The sequence below is a fragment of the Panthera uncia genome (assembly GCF_023721935.1).
Source record: "Panthera uncia isolate 11264 chromosome A3 unlocalized genomic scaffold, Puncia_PCG_1.0 HiC_scaffold_11, whole genome shotgun sequence".
NCBI classification, from domain to species: Eukaryota; Metazoa; Chordata; class Mammalia; order Carnivora; family Felidae; genus Panthera; species Panthera uncia.
The window spans coordinates 31,871,890-31,884,571 of record NW_026057578.1 but is presented as its reverse complement, the minus strand read 5'-3'; positions in this window follow the sequence as shown (position 1 = coordinate 31,884,571).

Below are 12,682 nucleotides of genomic sequence, written 5' to 3'. Positions count from 1 at the left end.
GCACATTATGGTGATGACTCAATAGTGCAGACAAGGGCAAGAGCCCCAGCTTATGCATTCTTCCATCCCCCTTACCCTCTTAATTCAATCACCCATTGTAAATGGGCCCAAACAAGATGATTGGCATGATGGTCAGAGCTGAAGATCATTTCCTAAGGACTGGGATTTCTTGAAGATAAAAGTAACCAACTGGCCTGAAGCCATTAACTGCAATTGGTTAATAAACTCTGGGAAATGTGTCTTATCTAAACAGTTTTTGCCATGGTAAGATAAAGCAGAGAAGGGAGGAGAAGGAACCTAGGTGCCTATATTTGGAGTAGAATTTATGCCCCACATATGCCAGTCAATCAGTTTGGCTCATCTCTTTTGGCATTCCATTCTACTGACTGTCCCCCATTAACACAGCGGGGTTTTCGCACGTTAACCAAATTTGTAGGCATGGGAGTTTCCCATGAAAATTCCCTGAGCACAGGTCAGAGGTGGGAGCCCTGAATATTTACATGGTCCTTCTTTGTACTGATCAGAAACACTAACGTTGCCAGGCAGCTTCTGAAGAGAGAACTGCTGAGCTGTGGTCACGGAGCCTTGGCTGATATATACGGATAGAGTAACTCTGAGACATTTCATGTCAGAGTTTGTGGGCCTCAGAGCATATTCTTAATTCAGGACCTATTGGTATCAATGCCTCTTATTCATTCTCTAATTCACAACTTTCTTTAGACTAACTGAAGGATCATTCATAAATTCATAAACATTATTGCTGAGAGAAATTTGGAGATGATCTTATCTTAGTTCTTTTTTTTAATAAGTGAAGAAATTAGAGTCCAAGTTACTTAATAATTTTCCAATTTTATGTAATAAATGGCAGAGCCAAGAGTAGAACTTGGGGTTTCTGATTTCCATGCCAAGTGCCAGTACTACTACTGGGTTAGATCAAATCTAGCTGTCAAAATCATCTAAAGATCATTTAAAGATACAAATCTTCTGGCCACACTTCCAGATGTGCTGATTTATTAGAAATCTAGACAGAGCCCAGGAATCTGAATATTTTGATGCATGTTCAGGAATGGGCTAGAGCATGCAAAGTAAATTTCAGAACCAGAATTTTCCTAAGTATATGAACAAATATCATGAAATATTCTTATATCTTTGTGTTATCTGCTCCTTTGACTATCTCCAATCAATCAAAGCTTCATACATATTGACTTACCCAAAAGTAAATTTTTTTTCTTTTTATTGGAACATCCGTGTTATCAAAATAGGGCCACTTCTATGTTCATAAGCTCATAAAAGAAAACAGATGATCTAAAATTCCATAGGTAACCAGTGATAAGCCTAGATTTGAATCAAAAATCTTCTGCATGTACTTTTCCCTCCTAATTTATAGGAGTGATCCTGGAAATTAGGAGGCAAACAAAACTGATGACAGGAAAAAAAAAAATCCCAAAGCCTCAGCGAATGAATACTCTACAGTTCTGGGGACTTTCCTCTTATCCTCCTTTTCCCTTCCTTTTCCCTTCTCTCAGAGGATGCTAAAGACAGCAGGGGACATTCATATTAATTTTATTTATTTATTGGGAGACCATTGCTCTGCCTTTAAATATGACCCTTTGGTCAACATAGATGGGTTAGGTAAAAGTGAACACCACTTTTGGTGACCACCAAAAACTATACAATTGCAGTCAATTTCAAGTCAATTTCAGTCAATTTCAAGTCAAGTATACAATTTCAGTCAATTTCAAAGTCTGGAGACAATACTGCTAATATCTTTAATAAATGTAAGATCTTCAGTCATTTATTTCTACATTTGTTTTATGTGATAAATCAAGCAGAATGAAATTCTTAATAATGGAAGCATCTTAAAAACAGAAGATTACACAATTAATTCAGTAGTGTTTGTTATAAGAGAATGTCTTGGGGAAAATTGTGGCATGTATAAAGCCTGCCCTTGAAGGTAGGCTCTAGATTCTCATTTCTACACAGGGGCTTTCCTCTGTTCCATCTCCTTGGTCTTTACAAACTTTTTCAGAAAAGGATCAGGAACACATTAACACCAAGGAGCTAGAGACTGACAACATATTGGAAGGCAACAGCCCTTAGAATAGTTTTAAGTCATGGATGAATAGTCCATGCACATTTCATTTCTGAATTCCTTTTGGTTCCCCACTTTGAGACACTGTCACTATTTACTAGCATCTTACCCAGGAGTTAAAACCAAATCTAGCTTATTTGTTTTTATTTCTTTTGTTCTGGTTTGGGGATCTAAGGAGTTCTGCAGAACCCAACTACTCATACAGAGTTCAAGGACCAGAGCACATAACTAAAACTAATCTAATCAATGCATTCCCTTCCCTGGCCACAGTGCTTGTTCAAAGGTAGTCCTGCAACAAGGACAGGCCAGAGTCAATCACAGGACTTTTTTGAAGAGGTGAGGGAGATGTGAAATTCTGAAGCAAAATGCTTTCTCCTTTGTGATGGTCATGAAAAATGAGGCATGTAGAGCTTTAAGAGCTGCTGGGCTCCATATTGGGACCATAGGAGAAGCAAAACACATTTGCATATGGATTGGTAGGAATTTTAACTTTTAAAAACTCTGCACTTTAGTCTATTTGCATGATCACATGAATTCTCTTTTTGTCAGTTTCTCTTTTCCTCTTTTTTTCAACATCCATCTATCTTATCTATCTATCTATCTAGTCATCCATCTACCTATCCATCCAATCTATCTAAACTATTGAGAATAAGCTATAGACATGAAGCCCCTTTACCTTAAAACCTTTATCATGTATCTAAGAAAAAGGACATTCTCTAATTCTCATACATAACTGTCCAAATAATATCTTAAGGAAATACTTCATTTTTTCCTGCTCTGGGACCCAACCCAGGGTCACTATACTTTATTGTCATCTGTTTTCATACTCCTTTAATCTGAAATAGTTTCTTATGTGTGTGTGTATCTTTTACAATATTGACATTATTTAAGATTCTAGGTCAATTTTTATTAGAATGGGGTTTGAGGTAGGGATAATTTTAAACATACATATGTTTAATGGAACTCACTGTGTTTGTGCATATTACATGGAAGTTATAGGTATAGTCTTTGTGCATATTTTGATTATCAGCAGAACATACAGTTTGTAAAATAGGCATACACTTATAAAATATTATGTGAAGACGAGAGAGAGAATAACAAGATCGTAGTTTTGGAAACAATGCAGTTTGACAAGCTATTGCTTACATTGCCCCCTAAATACTGACAAATTGAGGAAGAGCAGGAATATTTAACTTCTATATTGAGATGGATGTGACACAAATTTATATGCAAATAATCAAAAAGAAGCTATATTTCACTGTACTCCCCAACAAAAGGGACAGGATCAAAATATTAGAAATGGGGTTTTACAACCAAGAGAAGAGATCAGAAAGAAATATAGACAGTGGCAACAACATATCTGAGTGGCAAAGAGGTGTAGACTACACCTCTTAAGAGGTGTAGACTAGGAGTCAAGAAGCCAGGATCTTTATTCTAGCTTGGCTACTCTCTCTGAATGATCTTTGGTGAGATGCCCTCACTCTCTACAGTTTCTTTATCCATAAAACAAGGGAGTTGGACTATATGCTTTGTAATGCTCCTTCCAGCTCAGTGGGTCTCTGGAAGATTTACATCTACATCATTCAAACTCTGATCAAATGCCAGACTGAGCAGCAGTTCAGAAAAAGGGACGATCAACACGCAGGGCAATAATGGGAGTTCCCTATGAGAGCAAGGATCAGGAGGTAGACTCATGAGGAATAGGAAGAAATTTGGCAAGTTGAGAGACAAAACGGACATGCTAAAATGGAAAGCAGTCTAAGTGAATGCACAGTCTCAGAAATGACCACAGAACATGGACAGTTGCTTTATTTGTGGATAGCAACATCCACCCCCCCACCACCCCCAAATGAATTACCTGTCTTTTCACAGATAATGAATTCAGCATTATTCAGATAATTCTGGCTTGTGCATTGAGTGTCACTGCTACTGGTGGTTGGTTTTCTCAGCAATGGAGATAATAAACTTTGTTGAAAACTGATCATAGGTACATTAGCTCCTTTAATTTTCATTAGTTCTTTAGAAAGAAAATTGCCCAATTTTACCATGTGTACATATGGGATCTAAAAGTGTTTATAAACTTGCCTAGAGCTAGGATATAAATTTAAAATTACACTTTTAACTCCTGTGTTGATGTATACACAATATTTACCTTGATTCTTATAAATAATGTTTTTCTTTGCTGAGTTGGATGGGCTTGGGAAGTGAGAAAAGAATCAGCTGTTTCCAAGGACCCCTCCCCCAAACAGGCCTGTCTAGCACTAATCAGATTGTTGACACCAACTTCAGTCAAATACTGTGAGCATGATTTACACAGGCAAAAAAGGTGATAATTAGAACATGTCAATGAGCTGGTTACAAATGTTGCCAGCTAAACAATATTATTAAAATCATTACTGAAAACTATTTGCAAGTAGTTTGAGATACCTTGACATGTATTTGGGATTTTGTATGTATTTGGCACCAGAAAGGTTATTTTTATGTATCTTGGCCAAAAAAAAAAAAGTCCCCAAAACAAAAACACAGACTATGAACCAAGGCTATATACAGGCAGCAGAAAGTATGAAGAAAAGGAAATTACTTAAAGGGGATGGGTGATAATTTCCACATGCCCCCTGGGTTAGTGTTTGAATGAGTACTATTTAATGGTAGCAGTGGTTATGGGCATGTGTGTACTTGGAGAATGTGCATGTGTGTGCATACACTTTGAGGATTTTTTTTAATGTTTCATATCCTTTGTAGTGTTTTAAACTTCTATAGACTTAATGGAAGAAGATTATAAGTCTGCATGTATTTGGGGGTAGAGTTGTAAATTGTCAGTGATGGTTGTAAAGTTTGTTCTTACTTGTAAATAGGGTTACCTTTCTTTCTTTCCCTCTCTTTCTCTCTCCCCTCCTGAGCCCTTCTCTCTTTCCTTCCTTTCTTTTGATTTACTTTCCAATGTGGTGAATTCTTTTTTTTTTAATATTTTATTTATTTTTGAGAGATAGAGCGTGAGCTGGGGAGGGGCAAAGAGAAAGGGAGATAAGAGAATCCGAAGCAGGCTCCAGGCCCTGAGCTGTCAGTGCAGAGCCCAATGCAGGGCTTGAACACGTAACCCAAGAGATCATCACCTGAGCTGAAGTCAGGCACTTAACCAATTGAGCCACACAGTTGCCCCTCCCATGTGGTAAATTCTATTCAGTGGAAAATGAAAGGACCAGAACGTGATCTGCAGTAATGCCCCAAAATAAAGGGCCATTTTGTCTTTCAGAACATCAGACTAAATTCTATGTTGATGAAAGAATTCAAAGATTTTTTTTAAATTAAACTGGGACATTTTACTATCTTCCTTATGGAATATTCCATTGTAATAAAAGGATGTGGGACTCCTATACTTATGTCTTTAATATTTTAATATTTTAATATTGATTAAATATTGTTAATATTAAACTGATATTAATATTTTTAATACTTTTAATTTTAATTTCTATTCATCAGAAGCTGATAGGATTTTTTAAAAATTAGACTTCAAATGGGATTTTTGTAAGTGACTTGTATTTTTCTACTGGTTTTTATGGTAATGCTAGAGATCTGTTCTTACAGAATAATTCTGCCTGTGATTAGCTGAACGTTGCCATAATCTATATTAGTTTCCTATAGCTGCTGTAACAAATTACCACAAATGTAAAACCTGAGTTTCTTCTCTTACAGTTCTGGGGTCCAGAATCCCAAAATCATTTTCACTGGGCTAACGTAGAGGTGTTGTTTCCTTTCTGAGACTCCAGGGGCCTCATTTCCTTGCCTTTCCTAGCTATAACCTCTATATATCTCTACTCATTTAATGCTCCCCATAACTCCAAGAGGTTGGTACAGTTATTTCCACTGTTTTACAGAGGAGGAATATGAAGCACAAAATGGGAAAGTGACTTGTCCAGAGTCATGCAGAGACAGGGCTCTAAAGCCCACACTTCACTTTCTTTTTTTGTTCATAAAATATTAACAAATTTAAGACCACAGGAAATTTTTAAAATTGCTTATCTAAAGAATGCTACTTAGGATTAAACTGATATTAAACTAATTAAACTAATATTTTCAAATAATTCAGGGAATATTTTCAAATCTGAAACAGTCATTCGAAATATCTAAATTTTAAAAAAAAAAAAGATCTAAATTCTAAAGGATATAAGATATAGCAGTTGTAATAATATTAGCCAGGAGGTCATCCTTAATCATAAGTATCATCCTTAATCATAAGACCAATTTAACGGAGCAATTGGAAAAATAATTAAAAGCTCCAATATAAAACATTGCATTACCTTTGAATAGACAAATGAGTGATTAAATGTAGATATGCAAATAAACCTTATTATTTTTTGTATACAAACTAGTGCCATTAGTGTGCAATAAGGTAGCTTAGCTCATTTTCTTTAAGCAGGTCAGAGTTTCTACTATAATCCTGTTTTCACAATTAATTTGAACAAGATGATTTTTTTTTCCCTGAAGAGGATGGTAATATCAAATAGTCCTGGTTTATTTATCATGTATGCTGAACTCACGGGTTCTAATATTTTTGGTTGTACTGAAGCCCTATTTGCTCATCAGATTGTAAAGAAACTCTGACAAGGTCATTTACAAACAACAAATAAAAATCTCTTTGTTACTAAGCCAGCAGACAGTCAATATTTTGGTCAACTGTATATGTATATACTTCTTTGTGAGGCAATGGTGGCCTTATTTGACTAAGTTCTCTGTGATAATCTTCTAAATCATCTCTTAGCTTCTTCATTTTTGGCATTCTCTCACCCTCACAGTACAATTCAATCCTGAACATCTGTTATTCACTGATTTATCACAGTGAGACCTGCTCTTAGATTAGGCACTATGCTTGATGCTGAAGATGGGTAAGACACAATCTCTGTTCTCAAGCAAGTCACAGACAAGGGAGAAAGCTGGTGGGAAGACAAACACTGTGAAATGGGCTATAACAACAGAATTATGTACAGAATACTATGAATGCTTGCCAGGAGTATTGCTTAAGGGAAAAAAAAAAAAAAAGGTTTTGGAGCCATATTTTCCAGAATGAATAGGAGTATTGAGGGGCATGGCATCTTCAAGTATATGCCAGGAGTATAGTGTGCCCTCCAGGATCGGAGGGGTCGAAGGGGGACAGATTATGAAGATCTCTTTGCTAACAAGTCTGAACTTGATCATAAAGGCAATTAAGAACCATAAAAGGTTTTTAAATTGGAGTGTGACACCGCCCACTCCAATATAACCCACACCCAGACAGCTTCTGCTACCCCAGATAAAATTTCTTCACACCTCTATTATATTCTCCTCCCTGAAAAATCTTCCCAAGGTGATTGAAGAAAAGAGATCCCAAAAGTCTTCAATTAACATAGGTCAGAGCACAACACTTGAGGTGTAAAGGCCCATTAGCAGGGCTGTTACTTTCTCGGGGATTTTTACTCTGATCCTTACAGTCTCCCGGCCCAAGAGGGCTGAAGACTCTACTCTACTCACCTTCAACCAGAGAAAGTTGCTTTCATTTGTTATATGTACTGTTTTTCCTCTTTGAAATTTGTTCTGGGAAGAAAGGAAACCTGACTGCTGAAATACTCATTCTCACACCATCCTCAGTCAGTGGCAAGGTGAAGCACCCGCTAAAGACCCAGCTTCTAGTTCTTACTCCACTAACTAATGGCATGTCCCTTTTCAAGTGGTTTGAAAGCTACATGTAGATCTTTTTATTTTTTTTTTTTCTTCATGGTTCCATCGAATCCTAGAGCAGGGAAGGACTTCAGAGGCCCAGAGAAATTGAGTGTTGCCTGAGGTCAGTGCACAGCAGTGCTAGAGGAGACTCTGGCTCTCCAGGTAACAAGCCTAGAGCTCAGTCTACTGTTCTCCATCTCCACACTATTTCTCCCCACTGCCACTCTTGGCCTGTACCTGCCTAGACCATGGTAGTAGCCTCCTTACTGGTCTTCCCGTTTCCAACCCTGACTATTTTCAACAATGGCAATCAGAGTCATCCTGTTACAACTTTTGGCCTCAAGACCTGAAGTATATGAGATCTGTGTTAGCTCTCTCACAAGGTTAAGGGATCAAATGAGTGGGAATAACTCTTTGAAATATGGAAAATAGTTGCTGTTGTTTTATCTCTAACCCAAAAGTTAAATAAAATAAAATAAACCTCCTTGAGAAGCAAGGTGAGGCTCCTTGGTCTCCCCAAATATTTCCGGGGGGGGGGTCCTCTAAACCACTCATCAATTCCTCCCTTGATTCCCTCTTTTGTGATCACCTCTAAAGGAAAAAGAGCACAATTTGCAGAAGGGCAGCTGGCCAAGTCCCTCCAAGCAGGGGAAAGAAGTACCACTGGGAAACAAAACTGAATACTGCCATCTACTGGGAGAAAAAGGCATACAGTGGAGAAAGCTCATGATGCCAGTAAGGACAAAAAGGAATCAGAAATGATGAAAGACATTACTTAAGCTAAGCTGCTAAGGGGGTAAGGACTGGAGAAACAAAAGGAAATAACAAAGGTATAGGCGACATAGTGGAAGCAAAGTGTGATGGATAAACTTAAATGGTCCTTAGTGGGCAACTTCCCACTTGTTCCATTTTGCAGGGTAGAAAGTAGAAGTCCAAGAGTTTTGAATACCTTCCTTGTGGTTACTTCCTACTTCCTACTAAGTAACTCAGTAACAACATCAGAACTATACCCTTTGCTCAATTCTGGTGCACTGTTCTATATTATACTGTTTATATTGTAAACACAAAACAAATGCAGAGATCATTATATCTACATTTTTGGTTACTTGAGAACTATGCATCTATCAATCTAGAAATACACATAAATACTCACATTACAATTTGTTGCAGGAAGTATTCACAATGGCTAAATAAGAATAAGGTGATGAGTGGCACCAAAATCATTTATGGATGAGATGAACGGCGAGAAAGTGGCCATATAGAGAGCATGAATTTTAAGAGGGAAAGGTCCAGAACTGGGAGGTGGAGGGAGAGATGAAGAACTGTGCCTCACACTAACCTCTTATCAATAACAATCACTGGAGGAAGAAGTTTCCACCAGTTATTTTTTGTTCTTGGATGAGTACTAGTGACTTGACTAAACCCCAGAGTGACAGCATTATCCCCCAAATGGAGAAAGTCAGAAAACCTCATTGAACATATGTTAAAAATATATCCAGATAATGACCACTTCTTACCACCTACACTGTTACCACCCTGGCCTACGCCACCACAATCCCCTGCCTGGATCCCGACAGTAGCCTCCGAACTAGTCCTTCTGCCTCTAATCTTGGCTATTCTCAGCAATGGCAACCAGAATCATCCTGTTACAATTGCTGGGCTTAAGACCTTCCAAAGCCCCTTGCCTCCAAGCTCACTCATCAATGAGTGAAAGTTAAAACCCTTACCATGTCCTGCAAAGCCCCACACAGTATGGGTACCATGTCATCCCTATCTTCTCCCCATTGCTTATTTACTTCCAGGTACACTGACTTCCCTGCTCTTCCTCTAATCAGATGAACCCTCACTTTAGGTATTTTTCACTGGCTGTTCCCTCTGTTTGAAAGGTTCTCCCCTCAGATATCTACACATACAACTACCTCACTTCCTTCAATTCTTTGTTCAAATGTCATTTTCTCAATAAAGCCTATCCAGAATTAAAATTGCAAACTCAGTCTTCTCTGTGTATAGATTTTTATGGCACATTCAAGTATGTAATTACTTACTGCCATCTGCTTATTGTTCATTATCTGTCTCTCCTTGTTGTAATGTCATATCCTTGACAAGCTCTTCACCCCTTTTTTGACTGTTGGGTCTTCTGTTCCCAGAAGAGTATCTAGCACACATTAGGCACTCAACAAATTTTTGTTGAATGACTAAATGAAATATAACAATGATACTTGCATCAAAGATAATATTGCGAGTGCTTATCATCTACCCCATTCTCTTAAGAACAAAATTACCTAAGAAGTCATTTAATCAAGTCCTTTTATTTTATAGGGTAGAAAAAAAAAAGGCTCAGGAAGGCTAAATGACTAGGATTTGGTAACATATCTTCTGACCCAACACCAAATGTTCTTCCACTTATGACAGTAAAAAACACACATTTTGCTTTTGGTCCTCCATGATATAGACCAAATTCAGTAAGTAAAAAACTTTGGTTGGTATATATTCAGAGAAGTTTAAACTGTCTGCTTTGTGTAACATTCCAATCATCCAAAGAAAATAAAGTGCTGAGTATTGCTGCCACATACACTCATCCACTCCTTCAGAGAAAGTGCTTCCCTCTTCAAAACAAATGAATTTTAACCTCAACTCACAAGGTTGTGCTAGCTTGAGTTCACTGTCATCCCACACCAGGCCATATGGGGTTTACTGTAAATCTTCAAAAGGACATTCACCCAAATCTAAGTTATTTAGTCAGGGACAAGGTGGAGGAGGTGGTGGTAAGGCTGGAGATTGATAGTCCAGGGTGGACAATGGGATTCCATGCCTAGTTGTCTTCAAGACATCTCCACCAATCATAGAAGCCAAACAAGAATTCCTCCTGGTCATTCAGAGATAAGACCAAATATCTCCCAAACCAATATTGCAGAGATACTAAAGTTAAGTCTACATTAAATAAGAAATACATTTCCCTAAATGCAATGTAATTGGTCCAGATGCTGACCATAATGGAAAGCAAGTCTCCATGTGAAGACAAGTAGACTCCATCTGTCTAACCTCTGGCTTCTAGGCTATGATCTGCAGCCTATAGCACTATGAAAAGTGATGTCTCTTGTGTCAGACTACCTGGGGTTAAGTCCTGCCCTTGAATCTTACTGCTATGTGACCTTGAGCAAGCTGCTTAATCCCTCTGTCATTCAACACCCTCATCCTTATATGGGAATAATAATGGTACCACCCCCATAGAGTTGTTGGTTCATAGATTAAATGAATTAATGTCAAGCTCTTATGAGAGTACCTGGCCATTGCTAAGTTTTCAATAGATGTAGCCAGTATTATTTGTAAAATGGTGAACCATTTCAGCACTGCTTTCCACATTCTTTGGTTGATTCAGTAGATCCTTCTCAATTACCGGTTTTCTGCATCTTAGGAACAATTCTATTCTGAGTGAAGACTTCCCTTCATTATTCTCTGTAAGGCAAGATGATCCTATAGGAGGATTCATGATTCTCCCTCAGGGCAGTTTTCTCTTCCAGCAATAATAATTTAAATAATTGAAAAATACAATAACGTATCCAGTATGCATTGAGTACTTACTATGTATCAGGCCCTTGGCTATGAATCTCACACTATCTCATTGCATCCTCATGTCCTGTGGTATCTAATTTCTATTATCCCCATTCCACAGATGGGAAGACCAAGGCACACAGAAGTTATTTACCTAGATACTGAGTGGTAGGGCTGGCATGAGTGTAGGCTGTTACTCCTGGAGCCTGCTGGCCCCAGCTCCACAGGTTACCGGCAAAGCTTCAGAAACACTCTTCTGGATCTCACCCCTTCTTCTTAGGTCAGATAAAAAAAAAAAAAAACACTTTATTTTCTAATCATAATGAAAGTTAGCATTTCGATGCATGTCTATAATTGATGATTAAGAGGCCATTACTGAGGGAATACTTGGAATTCTGCCCCACCAATCAATGATGGTTTTAAACAGAAGTCAGGAACTGGTATTCCCAGGAGAGCAAGGGAAGGAAGGGAGAGGGAAGAGCTTTGGGCAGAGATCTTTACTGAGGAAGGAAACTGAGGCCAGTGCTGACGGAACCTGGGTGAGAGCCAGGCTCTGAGAGATTCCCTGATGGCTCTCCTTGCCTGTGGGAAACAAGAGGACAAGAGAACTTTCTGGTCCCTGCTGACAGAATTGTGAGAGATGCCTCTGGCTCTCCTAAAGCAGCCTAGAATTGATGATTGTTGAGATATGTGAAGACCACCCAGAGGGAAAATACAGATGTTTTACCAAGATCAAGGGGGATGCAAACTGGCAAAAAGGGATGGAAGCGGCTGAGTCTCAACCTCCAACCTCTTCTCACTGGGCATGTAACCCAGGCCATCAGCTGAGAAAGGGAAAGGAAAAAGGGCCGGGGTTTCGCCATCTTGAGTTGTGTTTTTGGACACATAAAGCTCCAGGAGGGGCAGGGCATGGGTAAGGAGAGCTTTACATGGGCTGGGAATGGTTAAGATATAGTGATTAATCTGGAAAGAAAATTATGCCCTCCTCAGAGAAATGGAGGGTAAGGGAAACCTCTGAAATGACCTAGGAGAATGAGGTAGGGCAGCTGTTTTGACTGTGTAAATGAAATGGGTATTGGCCCCTTGTCCTGGGGGAACCAATCTCTGCCAATGACCAAAGCTCTTACAGCAGAAGCATCAGTAAGGAGAGATCATCTCCTCATAGGTGTGGTCTGTACATCTACATGGCTAAAGTGTGTGTGGGAAGAAGGCAGAAATTGGATAAACAGCACAACTGTCAGGAAACACAAAATATTATCTCCAGCAAGATAGATAAGACACATGACTTTGATATGCCACATAAACTCCTTCTATCCAAATTCCACTAAGTGAAGCAAAAACCAG